This window comes from Solanum pennellii, chromosome 10 (assembly GCF_001406875.1).
Source record: "Solanum pennellii chromosome 10, SPENNV200".
NCBI classification, from domain to species: Eukaryota; Viridiplantae; Streptophyta; class Magnoliopsida; order Solanales; family Solanaceae; genus Solanum; species Solanum pennellii.
The window spans coordinates 23,641,089-23,647,088 of record NC_028646.1 but is presented as its reverse complement, the minus strand read 5'-3'; positions in this window follow the sequence as shown (position 1 = coordinate 23,647,088).

The following is a 6,000-nucleotide window of genomic DNA, read 5'->3' as shown; positions in this document are numbered from 1 at the left end:
AGGGGTATGGGGCTCTACCTAAACATTGCACTAGTTAGCCTTTAGGGGAGTCTTAGGAGGAGGTTTTTATATATGTTTATGTTATGATGATATATGTTGTATATATGATTACTATGGCACATTGTTGATACTATATATTAATTAGTTTACTAATGAGTATGCCTTGGGTCATAATGTTAATATATGATGAAATGTAAACCTAAATGCTATCTTACGTAAAGTTGGACATTTGTCATAGTTTCTTTTTGAGGATACTTGATTGAGTAAGGTTATGAGGCTTTGCTTGGTTATTGCACTTGTTGACTTGATAAGGATTCATGAATAGTTGTCTCGCTATCATGATATGATTGACTCTTATCCATTCTTGTAATATTTTTCCTTGATGATAGGGTTGTAGTAAATCATGGTTTCAAGTATGTTGGGATAAGTATTACTTGTTGAGATAGTAAGCATGTTTGGTTGGTTGATTGACTTGTTGGCTTTGCAGTAGGTTCTTAAAGGGATAATATGGCATGTTTTGACTAAAAGTCCCTTTTTAGCATGTTTTGCTTGTGTACGCACATAAGGTCCTCAACTTTTGAGGTCAATGCCATCATCTAGCTTATGGACTTGTTATGAGCTTAAAGACTCTTTCATTTCTTTCCTTTTTAATTGAGTACTATACTTTTGTATGACCTATATGTGCTCTTGTTGGATTGATGTAAGGGTTATGCCCATATTGTGATAATCGTTTAGAGGGTATGAGATGAGACAATCGTTAGACTATTTTTATATTTTATATATATGTATGTGTAATAAAAGTAGATGGCTGTGTAACCTTCCTATACGAAGGGTCTATGTATACTCGATATGAATATATCTTATGTGTATGTAGAGGTCTATGTAAACCTCCAAGTAGTGATAATGAAAGTTTTAATTTTTTCCGCATTTCTCAACCTATGAATGTAATGACATGAGACTAAGAGGCTGGTCTTAGTCCTTGAAAAAGGGCGACGACGCCGGTTACATCTAGGGGGTAAACCCGGATTTGACAGCCCATAAGGCCAAGATTACTAACTCATCCTTACAATCTCAATTCTACATATATAGAGATAGGTTAACAATAAGAATCAATAATATAGAGCCATCTAAATACAATTCCATCCATAACCAATCACAATTATCAAACTCAATTTACAAGACAAAATTAGAGAATTAGGATGATCATGGGTTCATGGAGTTTTTTATCATAAAACCATCAATTAACATTGAAAACATGATAATTCATCCATTTAAACCTTTAAATGCAAGAATCCATACTTAGAATTCGAAATAGGATTTTTGAGATCTTTTGAAAAGCCTTTGAATTGGATCCTTGAATGATAGAAGAATCAAGGATGAAATCACCATACCTTATTGAAGTCCTATACACGAAATTTGCATTGAAACCTTGGAAAATTGACCTTCTTCCTTGGAGCTTCAAATATCTCCAATGAAGGTTTTGGAGAGAGAGAATGGAAAGATTTTGAGTTTTAACTTGAGGATTTTGTTTTAATTGGTGAAGTGGTTAAAAATGACTCAAAACCGTTTATAATAAATCCCACAAGTACCCAAAACGCCCCTACACTAGTTGGACCTCTTAATTAAGTCTAACTTGACTTTAAAACGATGCGACCAAATATGGGACATGGCTGCGCATTGTTGAGGCACCTCCAAATCTTGGTTATGGAATTTAATTTGAGGCAGAGAGGTTTGTAACATGACCGCATCGCAAGGCAACTTTTTAACTTTTGAGTGTAAGCTGCACGACGCGCCAGCACCTCCAAAAAGGGGTTGTTTGTTCGCTGCCTTGGCAGCCTCTTTGCCAACGCTTGGGCCCTTCTCAAGGACCCTTTGGCTGGTCCTTGGGGATTCGTGCGCAGATTGTTTGACCCTAAACTCGTTTATTAAGACAATGGGTCACCCCTACTTATTTTAGACTCTAAACAACACGTAAAAACACATACAACATATAAGGATACACTAGCACACACAAGACTAGTTTACAGACGTCTTGTTCGTCCTTTGACGTTTGACTTCAAAACCACTCAAACCTGCCCTTGGATACTATTTCTCATTAAATTATTAACTCAAGAAACACACGTGAAGCTCTAATTTATTCTAATTCATTTTGAGGGTGTAACAATATCATAATCATACTTGATCATAATTAGGATTGTATGGAAGAGGAATAAGACTCAACACCACAATTCATCAATCAAGTAAGCACCTCCACCATAAGTGGATCAGCAATTCGATATAAGACTATAATAAAATTGAAAGCCATCATTCATAGCCTTCAAAGGATTTCTTGATGATTTAATATAATCCTATTTTCATGGTATTCATATATCATATAGGATAGCATCATAATACCATAATGAATTACATAGGAACATACTAGATTCTCATCCTTCATTTATCAATCAAAATGTACTTGTCTTCAGATTTGAGAAAGAAGGGATAATCATGGGTCTTGTGGGGAATTGTTCAAAATCCGTACATTACATGAATTCCAACTTTTAATGAAACCCTAGAAATTGAGGGACTTTGAAATCAAACTTTGAGAGGGCCTCTTGGGGAAAATATCCCAAGAGTGAAGAGCTTTCATACCTTAATTAGAGCCTTTCCACGAAATTGTGTTGAAAACCTTGGATCTTGAACCCTAACCTTGAATCTTGGTGTTCTTCAATGGAGGAGCTTTGTATAGAGAGAAATATTTGAGGGAATTGGGTTATGCGAGAATGTTTGAGTGTTTGTGTTTTTGATATGAGAATGGGTGAATAATGGCTTAAACCAATGGATACCCCTAAAAACCCAAAACACCCATAGCTTAATTGGACTAAAAACTAAAGACTTTAAAAACTCACTTCTTTAATCAACCCCGTCTAGGACCACGCCTGTGGTTCCTCCTGCGGAGTTTGAGGTAGTAAGCCCCAAACTTTGGGCTAATAATATCATGGCCAAGTCACGGGCACCTTCACGACTCATGAAGTGGACTACTGATCGTGGTCGAACCCGTAAAGAGTGAAGTAGTGGCTTGACTAAAAGAGACCTCTATACAATGGCCAAGTCAAGACCACGCCCCTCTTCACGAGCCGTGGTGAGGACCACGACTCGTGGTCCCTCTCGTGAAGGTGGGGCAGTGTTCATGTGATTAGGGGCAACTTTGGCCTTGGCACTTGCCCCTTGGTCTAGCCTCGTTTCACATAGTTTTCACCTCAAATGCTATGCCAATACTTGGTGAGTGATATTCATGATTTTTAACATACGTTTAGTCTCTAGTTTAACCTATCGTTTTCTCGGAATTTTACATTATCTTCCCCTTAAGAACATCCTCCTCGAATGACACTCTAAACACTTATAGGGCGAATAAGGACTCAAGACTAGCATCCCAACAAGCATACAATATAATAATAATGTAATTTCAAATGAGGAGCATCAACTCCGTTCCTAAAATAAAATAATGCATCACAAGGAAGTAGGAACTCCATCCACAAACCAACATGCACAAAATTCATCATGTTGTAACATATAAGGAGGAACAACCTTATCCATATCAATTAAGCTCAACACAAACACAAAAGAGACAATATGCTATTTTATCAAAACATAATGAAGCATGTTCAATACAAGATCTCATGAAGTCAAATACACCATCAGCATACTAAAGTGCAAACTGACCAAGAGGAACATATAGTTCATGAAAACTCAAGATACTTTAAGCATGAATTCTCACAAGAACATGCAAATATAAAGGAAATCATGAAAATCTCAATATTACACATGACTCCCAATTCATTAAACTAAGAGGAACTACTAACCTCAATTTTGATTAGGAGAAGAAGGAAAAATATAAGGATAACGAGACTTCATATCGGCCTCGGTCTCCCAAGTAGAACTTTCCACTAAGTGATTCCTCCATAGAACCTTTACGAAAGCTACTTCTTAATTCCTAAACATCTTCACTTGCCGGTTCAAAATTTCAACCTGGACCTCTTCATCAAAAAGGTTCTCATCAACTCTTAGACCTTCTAAAGGAAGGATAGATACTGAATCACATATGCACTTTTTGAGCATTAAGACATGAAACACCGGGTTAACCGGAGCCAACTCATTAGGCAATTTCAATTCTATCACGACCCTAGAGCACCCCCAAGTCGTAACACGACGTAATTGACCTAGAAGGAGTCTCATACAAGCCCTTAGCATATTCATAAAATAAGACATTAGAAAATATTGGAGAATTTTAAACTTTAAGATATACAATCGAAGTCATTTTCATAAATCGCAAACAGAAGTCTTTTCAAACTCTTTTCTCTCAAACCATCTAACTTGACATGAGTACTAAACTTTATGACTCAACCCATACAGGCCTTAAACATAAAAGTAAATGACGTAAAGTTAAGTGAATGTTGTACTCGAAGCTATGAGGACTCACCAAGATCTTCAATCATCTAAACCCTTGAAACTGTAGACTCAAATAGCAACTCAAAGCTCCAACCCTACACTTGGTTAGAATGTTGGAAATATACGTTAGTACAAAGGTTATAGCAAGTTCAACATATCATACCTTTATATATTGCCTTAGGTGGAGTTACTCTCCGTCACTGCCCTCTGTAAGTCATAACAATGCTTCACTATTTTGTTCATAACTTTTTATTCCGAGATCGGAATTGGGAAAACTCGGTGACGTTGAAAAGAGGACTCAGAGATATTCAATTGAATAGGTAACTCACCACCTAATTCGCTTTGATATATTAGTATGACCATTTGAAGTTGACTATTTTTTGGAACTTTTTTGGGGGATTGTTTTGAAGGCTTATTTTAGGTCTTGCTAGCTTATAAAGGTGATTAATCAAATAGATAACCAACCCTATGAGACATTAATTAATTAATCAGCTTGATTTAAAATCATCAACTTAAAAACTAGAAGGTTGGAAATTGACAGCAACTACGACCACCACCTACGGACTGTAGGTGGTGTTACGCCCCGCACTGCATTAGTGTCGTTTGATTCAGAGACTCCACTTCGGGGAGTTAAACTCCCCCAATCTAAGACCATGACGTAAGGTTCGTAGACCAGTCTATTGGCCGAAGTTAGGGGTTTCGTAGGTGTGTTGTTTTGCAAATTTTGGCTCCAAGGTTGAGTCCTCCTCAACGATCCCTTGGGTGGTTCTTGGGTGGTCATACTCGGATGCTTGGACCCTAAACATATCCATATATGTGTTAGGGTTATTTATTAAAGTTTTCACCCTAAAACAACACTCAAATCTTTACATCTCACTGGTTCAAATCACGATTCGTGATACACAACATAAATATTAGTAAGATGATACACTTTATTATGTGGTATTTATGTGCTAAACAGTAACGTTACATAACTAGGCTACTTAATATCACAACTAACCTTAGATAAGGGGAAATATATTATGAAAGATTATTATTGAATCATGTTCGAGACCCAACATCATTTTAATACATGCTCACTATTAATGGAACACATTATGATACATTCTTTAACACTCCAAAATTTCATGACCTAACCTAGAGCCTCACATGACGAACAAAACCTTAAAACATTGTTTCTAAGCGTAGCTTAATGTATTGAAACTAGTTATGAAGTGTTAGATTCAAAATGTCAAGAAACGTCCATGACGTTTGGAAGCTAGTGCACTTGAACTAGTAAAACGTCCTTAGGTTTCGTGAAGGTTTGGGAGTGTCACTTGAAGTATAAAACTAGTAAAAAGACTTTAGATAGGTAAAATAATATATATAGGGTGAAAACGTCTAGGTACGACCCCCCCCCCAACCAAGGATTGCCCTAGGGGTTCACGAAGGACCCCACCCTTGGCCAAGCAAGCTGCCAAAGAAGCAGCCAAGTTGGCCATGGAAGAAGTGTCTCCGCATCGCGGACATAGACCCACAAGGACCAAAAACCTTGGCATCGCGGACACGTAGCGGACACTTCTGGTTCAAAAT